General features: G+C 50.0%; 1 long non-coding RNA gene across 3 annotated transcripts; it reads right to left on the bottom strand.

Annotated features, from left to right (window-relative positions):
* Positions 1–373: 373 nt before the first annotated feature.
* Positions 374–6,765, bottom strand: LOC134481539 (uncharacterized). Of its 3 annotated transcripts, none has more exons than XR_010057119.1 (2): positions 5,743–6,765; positions 374–5,667 (listed from the first exon to the last, which is right to left on the bottom strand). It is a non-coding gene; the product is annotated as an uncharacterized LOC134481539 (long non-coding RNA). The 3 variants fall into 3 exon arrangements; XR_010057120.1 differs by having other exon boundaries at positions 374–5,642; XR_010057121.1 differs by having other exon boundaries at positions 374–5,617.
* Between the last annotated feature and the right edge of the window lie 1,322 nt (positions 6,766–8,087).

Raw genomic sequence — 8,087 nt, 5'->3', positions numbered from 1 at the left:
GGGATGGTGGGCATACATGGTAGACACTGGAGCCCATATAAACTCTTACTCCTCCCTCCCCACCAACCCATCTCTCAACCGACGTTGCAGGAAACTCCAAGACATGAAGACATTTGCTAGAGTCACTCCGCAGAAGAAGGGCGAATCCCTTAAAGAACATGGCAGAGAACGGACTCTACACTGCAGCATAAGCAAAAACTAAAACTCTATTCTGGCTGTTCTCTTATATTAGATGCCTGCTTACCCCAGAGCCTTGAAAATACAGGGTCAATCAGAGCCACAAAGCTTCCAAGCCTGTGATGAAAAGCTCTCAGGGAGAACTTTCCCTCGGGATGGAGACCCTCTAACTCCAAAGACCAGACCGAGACACCACAGGATGCAATCAGCAAGAGGATTTGGTTTATTGTCGGGATACACAGGCACAGGCACCTGCGGGCGCTTCAGTCACTCGGGGGACTGGCGCACCCCACGGAACCAAGGATGGGCTTTTATAGGATTTTGGGGAGCAGAAGCAAGCATACAGAAGCAGATGCATGGTTACAGGGATATCATTGGTGGATTCTAATGTTTCTTAGCTACCTTCCTGAAACATAACGGCTGACTCGGCCCCCCAAGGGTTCAGCCCGGGGGCAAGTTTCTTAGCTACCTTCTTGGAACATAACGACTGACTCGGCCCCCCACCAGGGTGTGGGACCTCTCCTGGGGCTTTTTTTCATTGTCAGGTGCTCAACCGAAGTCGTCCTGTTGCCAGGCCTTCAACCAAACATATCTTGCTTGGCAGCCGCTGTGTACTCAGTGTTCTAACCTTTCCCTGAACCAGTCATCTTAAGTACAGCCTTGCAAAATGGCGTTACTGCTGCTAAGCTGGGGTCTTTCATTCCCCCATTTTTTTTTTTTTGCTAACTTTGAGTGAAATCTTTCACTCGACTTGGTCAAGAAATTTCTGTCTGGTGGGGGCTTATTTCCCCACTGACTCTAGGCCATAAAAGGGCTAGGAGGAGCCACGTAGGAGTTTTAACTTTAAGGGGTTTGGAGTGTACTGAACTCTCCATGTCTGGGGTGTAGTGTTGTGATTAGTCAATTCCTCAGACCGGACTGCCTTGACGTGTGGTGCGTGGATCTAAGCCGCGACTCCGTCTACCTTTAGGGCGGTCGGGGTAGTCAGGAGGACGGTGTAGGGTCCTTTCTACCGTGGCTCGAGATTCTTGGTCTGGTGTCTGTGCACCCACACGGTGTCTCCAATCTGGAACGGGTGTGGCACCACCGGATGCTCAAGCTTGTCCTGGTAAGCAGCGGCCAAAGGTCTCCAGACATCTCTCTGCACAATCTGTAGGGCCTGTAAATGGGCCCTCAGAGAAGGGCTGTCAGCAAAATCAGCAATGTTTGAATCAAAGAAATGGACAAATGGGGGTGGTGTTCCATATATTATTTCAAAAGGAGTTAGACCATGGGGGCCCGGGGTATTCCGGGCCCGATATAGAACTAGGGGAAGGAGGGCCACCCAATCCTTTGAGCCAGTTGCAAGCGTAAGTTTGGATAAAGTCTCCTTAATTGTTCTATTTATGTGTTCTACCTGACCTGAACTCTGGGGTCCATAGGCACAATGTAATTTTTAATCAATCCCCAGCAATTTGGCCACCAACTGACTTACTTGGGAGACGAAAGCGGGCCCGTTGTCCAACCCCAACGCTTGAGGCATGTCATACCTGGGAAAGATTTTCTCGAGGAGCTTTTTGGTGACCATTTTTGTAGTCTCGTGCTTTGTGGGGAAGGCTTCGACCCATCCTGAGAAGGTGTCTGTAAACACTAGGAGATACTTGTATCCATATATACCTGGTTTAATTTCAGTAAAATCAATTTCCCAATGGATGTCGGGACGGTGTCCCCTAGGACGAACTCCTTGTCCAATCCTGGTCCTTCCCGGGTTAACCTGAGCGCACACTTTGTAACTCTCAGTCACCTTTTGTATCGCTTTGTCCCGATTTAAAAAACACAGATTTATCTCTTCCCGATCTAGTAAGGTTTTTATCTTCTTAAACCCCAAATGGGTTAATTTATGTAAAAAGGAGATCAATTCAAAAGTCCTTTGTAGACCCACTGTTTTAGTTGAGGGTGGTAGATGGCCCCCATTTTTTTTAGGAGCTCTATGTCCTCATGGGCATAAACCCAACTGGTTTGTCCCACTGGTGGGGGCGTGGGTTGGTCTGGGCTATTTAAGGGCAAGATTTGTTTGCTCATGGCCGCTTCTCTCGCCGTGGCATCGGCCAGCCGGTTTCCTCGTGCCTCTGGGTTGTGCCCTTTCTGGTGTCCTGGACAATGTACTCAGTCTTTTGGGCAAGAATAGGGCTTCTAAGAGGGCCAGAATTTTAGCCATATCTTTACCCTCAGATGTGAGCAGCCCCCGCCTCCGGTAGATCTCCCCGTGGATGTGTGCCGTGGCAAAGGCATAACGGCTGTCTGTATATATATTTAGCCTCTTACCTTTTGTCATCTTGAGCGCCTGAGTCAAGGCGATGAGTTTAGCCCGTTGTGTGGAGGTACCAGCAGGCAGGGCTTTCGCCCAAATCACTTTGTCCTCCGTAGTGACCGCAGCTCCAGCCTTTCGCTCTCCCTCTGCCAAGAAGCTGTTGTCATCCGTGTACCATGTGTGGTCAGCATTCTGAAGAGGCTGGTCCGATAGGCCGGCCTGGTTCCATGTACTTCTGCGAGGATTTGTAGGCAGTCATGTTGTTCTGCCTCCTCTGGTAGGGGAAGCAAGGTGGCAGGATTGAGGGCGACTACGGGTCCAAACTGAACCTGTTCTGCATCCAGTAACAAGGCTTGGTAGTGGGTCATGTGGGAATTAGAGAGCCAGCGGTCTGGGGGCTGCTTTACCAAGGCCTCCACTGCGTGGGGTGTTAGGATGGTGAGTGGCTGTCCCAAAGTCAATTTTCCAGTGTCCTTGATCAGGACAGCAATAGCAGCCACCATCCTTAAGCACGGTGGCCAGCCGGAGGCCACAGGGTCCAATTTCTTAGACAGGTAGGCCACAGGGCGTTTCCAGGGTCCCAACCTTTGTGTTAGGACCCCTTTAGCATACCCCTGTTTCTCATCGATGAACAGTTCAAAAGGTTTGCAGGAGTATGAGGGTGGGATGTTGAACCCTAAAGTCAGGAGCAAATTGTAAGGGTTTGGAACAGTCAGATGAATATCTTCTATCCTCTTGTTGACCTTTCTCAAGTCTTGTACTGGCCTATAATCTCCAGTGCCGGGTTTCTTAACAGGCAGAAGAGGCGTATTCTAAGGCGACCGGCAGGGGATTAGGATGCCTTGATCTAGAAGCCTCGTAATGTGAGGCCTTATACCTTGATAAGCTTTATGTGACAGGGGGTATTGTTTTATGGAGACTGGAGTTGTAGTGGCCTTTAACTGTATAATTAAGGGGGGCTGTTGGAGCGCCAACCCCAACCCACCAGTCTCTGTCCAAGCCAGTGTCCTGTCCCGGTTTATAGGGTTAGAACTTGAAGGGGAGTTCCGTGGGGGCCAGTTATTTGGGCCCCTCTTTCTTCAAAATGAATTTGTGCTTTTAGTTTGGTGAGCAGGTCACGGCCCAGCAGAGGGTACGGGCAGTCCGGAACATGTAAGAAGGAATGGGTCACCTTACCGGTAGCCAGCTGAATCCGGCGGTCCGTAGTCCATCGGTATTGTTTTTCACCAGTAGCTCCTTGTACCCAGGCCGTCCGGTCGCTGAGTTGTCCTGAAGCTTGAGTGAGGACTGAATGCTGGGCTCCTGTGTCTATCAGGAAAGTAACCGGCTGCCCCCCAACTTTAAGCGTTACCCTGGGCTCAGGGGGGGGCTCCTGGCCCTGACCTCCCTAATCTTTATCTAGAGCCAAGAGGGAGGTTCGTGGTCGAGGCTTTCGGGGTCCGCCAGGCTTCTTGGGGCACTCTCTGGCCCAGTGTCCTTTTTCTTTGTAATAGGCACATTGATCTTTATCTAGCTTTAGCCCCTTTCGAGCTCCCCCCTATCTCCCTTCCTTTCTTGGCCCTGAACTACGGCGGCCAAGATTCGACTCAATTCTCTCTCTTATTAAAAATCTTTTCAGCTTCTTTAAGTAAATCCTGTAATGTATAGCCCTGCAAATTTTCTAACCTCTGTAACTTAGTCCTGATATCTGGAGCAGCCTGCCAGATGAAGGACATAGAGACACTCGTCATTTGTCCTGGGTCATCTGGGTCATAGGGAGTGTACATACGGTAGGCCTCCTTAAGTCTCTCTAGAAAGGCGGAGGGAGTTTCCCCTGCTTCCTGTAATACCTGTTTTACCTGAGCCAAATTAGTAGGGTGTCGTATAGCCCCTCGGAGACCCGCTAGAAGCAACTGGCGATAAAGGCGTAGGTGTCCCTTACCTTCAGCTGTATTAAAATCCCAGTTTGGTCCTCAGGCAGCTGGGTGGGACGCCCATCATCTCCCAGAACATGCTTTCTGGCCTCTAGGAACACTCTTTGTTTTTTTTTTTTTTTTTTTTCTGAGGTTAAGAGGGCCTGTAAGAGCTGTTGGCAGTCATCCCAAGTAGGCTGGTGGGTAAGTAAAACAGATTCTATTAGGTCGGTGAGTGTCACCGGATCTTTGGAGAAAGAAGGGTTGTGTTGTTTCCAATTGTAAATGTCAGCTGCTGAAAACGGCCAGTATTGGGTCTGGCCACCGGTTCCCTGTCTAAGTGGGAAAGCCTGGGAGGTTGAATCTGGCATCACCTCGCGCTTATTGTGCAACCTCCCTGCGACAGGGGAGAAACCCTTATCAGACTGTGGCCCGGCAACTGATCTGGCCGGCGGCTCTGCCTCCTCCGTTTTAGCTGGGCCTGTCAGAGAGAAGATCTATGAGAGGGGAGTTTGGGTCTGCCGGGAGGACAGGTTTCTTAGAAGGCTCTGATTTCACAAAGGTAGAGAGAGGAAGACGTGGCCGGCGGGCCGGGCGGGGCTGAGGGGACAGGCTGGGGGTTGAGGGGAGGCCAATTCGGGTCCAGGAAGGGTTCCGCCCGGGGGGGGGGGGTTTAAGGCGAGACTCTCTCAAGTGATAATATAAGAAACCTGGTCAGGATGTCCGTGGACGACCCGATCTTTAACCTGTAAAATAATGATCTTATTAAATGTGCCATTCACTGGCCATCCTGCTCCGAAAGTGGGCCACTCGGATGTGTAGAGAGTCTGCCCTTTTCTTTTTTTTTTTAACCTCGACGGACTGGTTGTGTGCCCGGTCGTGGCAAGAGTGAGACTTAGGGGCGTTGTTAGGGACTGTCCCATGTTAGTTCTAAGGAAGATTAGAACACAGAGAAAACAAACAACACCAACAGTCAAACAAACAACAGACAGGCGTGCTGCACGGCTTTGGTACCAAACTGAAAGCAAAAGTCAGATGGAGGTGGCAAAGGTCCGGGGCCCTCTGAAAGCCAAAAATACAGACAGAGGTGCCGTTAGTCCGGATCTTTCTCCTCTCCCAGATTGGGCCCCGAAAAGTCGGGCCCCTAACACCCTTGGAACGTCTTCCAGGGCTGCGGGGCGAGAAGTCCGAGCTCGTCAGCTCCTTCTTCGTCCCGCCCAAATTCCAAACAACCTGGCTGAGCGCTCACAGAACAGACCTGGCTGAGCGCTCACAGAACAGACCTGGCTGAGCGCTCACAGAACAGACCTGGCTGAGCGCTCACAGAACAGACCTGGCTGAGCGCTCACAGAACAGACCTGGCTGAGTGCTCACAGAACAGACAGAATAAGGCAGAACGAGACAGAATCAGACAGACGCCGGCCGGCTTACCTCCCAGTGGGTGGTCGGTGGTCCCTGGGTGGAGGATCTCCTTTCCCGGCCAACGCACCAAATGAAAAGCTCTCAGGGAGAACTTTCCCTCGGGATGGAGACCCTCTAACTCCAAAGACCAGACCGAGACACCACAGGATGCAATCAGCAAGAGGATTTGGTTTATTGTCGGGATACACAGGCACAGGCACCTGCGGGCGCTTCAGTCACTCGGGGGACTGGCGCACCCCACGGAACCAAGGATGGGCTTTTATAGGATTTTGGGGAGCAGAAGCAAGCATACAGAAGCAGATGCATGGTTACAGGGATATCATTGGTGGATTCTAATGTTTCTTAGCTACCTTCCTGAAACATAACGGCTGACTCGGCCCCCCAAGGGTTCAGCCCGGGGGCAAGTTTCTTAGCTACCTTCTTGGAACATAACGACTGACTCGGCCCCCCACCAGGGTGTGGGACCTCTCCTGGGGCTTTTTTTCATTGTCAGGTGCTCAACCGAAGTCGTCCTGTTGCCAGGCCTTCAACCAAACATATCTTGCTTGGCAGCCGCTGTGTACTCAGTGTTCTAACCTTTCCCTGAACCAGTCATCTTAAGTACAGCCTTGCAAAATGGCGTTACTGCTGCTAAGCTGGGGTCTTTCAGTGATATTGATTTGCCAGGCAGAATGTGGGCAGCAAGGAAACTGACTTCAGAGGCCAGAAAGGCGGTGACCCACATTACGTAACAGTGAAATGCTGCAAACATTCAGAGTGTCTGAGTAACCCACCCAGAGTCACGCAGCGAAACACAACTGACGACTCCACTTTCCGAACCGGGGTCTGTGGAAATACATGTTCGGAATCACCCGGGAACACCCCAAACCCAGACTCTTCAGACCGACGCTAAAAGTATTGTTGGGATACTTTGGGGGGGGGTGGGGAGAGGGGACAGCAAGAGGGGCTTTGATTTATTTATTTTTTTTAACAAACTCCCTGAGTAATTCTACTTACTCTCTGGCCAGTGTTGAGGATCACCAAATGCCCCTTTGTTCTGGAACACGTAAGCAGAGCTCCTTGGGAAAGATGACGAATAAATAGGGTCTCACCGAATATTCCGTCTACCTGGAGATGCTTCCGGGAGCAAAGCGGGCAGCTATGGACAATTGCACTGGGAAACCAAGTATAAAGCAGGACTTTCCCAGGCAGAGAGCTCGCAGAGACAAGTGCAAAGGGACAGCTGAGCTCCCAACACATAAGGATGACTATTAAGATCATTTAGTTTCATTACTTCTTGATATTTTTATTCTTAATTATTCTCTCTCTCTCTCTCTCTCTCTCTCTCTGTGTGTGTGTGTGTGTGTGTGTGTGTGTGTGTGTGTGTGTGTGAATGGAAGTGCGGGCATACATGTATCATGCTGTGTGAGCGTGGAGGTCCGACAACTCTCTCTCAGCTTTCTTTGAGGCACAGTTCCTCTTTCAGTCTCTTCCAGATTGCCCATCCCAGGCCAGCAGGCCTCATGAGCTTCTGGGTGAATCTCCTGTTTCCACCTCCCATGTCCCTGGAGATAAGGTGTACTGAGTATCTTCTGATGAGTCAAACACCTGGTTTTAGCAAACATCCTAGGGATTCTTATTTACCTCGCTTTAAAATTAACTGTTTTCCATGAGGCTCTAAGAAGCAGATTCCTGTGATGGGAGGACTTGGCAGGGCTGATCATTTAGCAAATACTGTTGCAATTTGCAATCCAAAGGACAAACTAGTCAAGTTAAGTTATCAATACCTTTCTGAATCCTGCATGGCCCTTGTGGAAGGGACGGAAGGGAGGGTGTGACACAGTTCCCGCCCCTGGAGCAGATCCAGCTGGGGATAGGCCTTCACAAGTGTCGATGGTTATTATAATAATGTACATAATTTACTTTCTGTTCCTCCTTTGGGAATGTTCTCCCCACCAAAGCTTTCAGGGAATGTTCTCTCTGCCAAGGTTAATGATTCCATGATAATTAGAAGCAGCATGAGTCTGGGGGTTGTGGTTGCGTCTCAGGAAAATGGTTAAGTGCTGTGACCTTCAGCAGCCCTTATGGCTGTAGGGAAGAACTCTGAAAACACAAGTTCAATAATATATAATCTTTCAATATGCAAATTACAAGGATGCAAAATGAATTATACAAGTGGCCTCATAGACCTAAAAGAACGGAGGCAGCTGCCCTGTAAGCCAGCTTGTCAGAAATATATTAAGGAAGGAGATAAAGAGATTTAGGAAGTAGTGATCTCATGGCAAGATCCCACCCAGTTAAATAGATTTTTGTGTGCTTACAAAGGC

The sequence above is a fragment of the Rattus norvegicus genome, chromosome 13 (genome assembly GCF_036323735.1).
Source record: "Rattus norvegicus strain BN/NHsdMcwi chromosome 13, GRCr8, whole genome shotgun sequence".
NCBI classification, from domain to species: domain Eukaryota; kingdom Metazoa; phylum Chordata; class Mammalia; order Rodentia; family Muridae; genus Rattus; species Rattus norvegicus.
The sequence above is the reverse complement of the archived record's forward strand: the minus strand, read 5'-3'. Positions and strand labels throughout refer to the sequence as shown.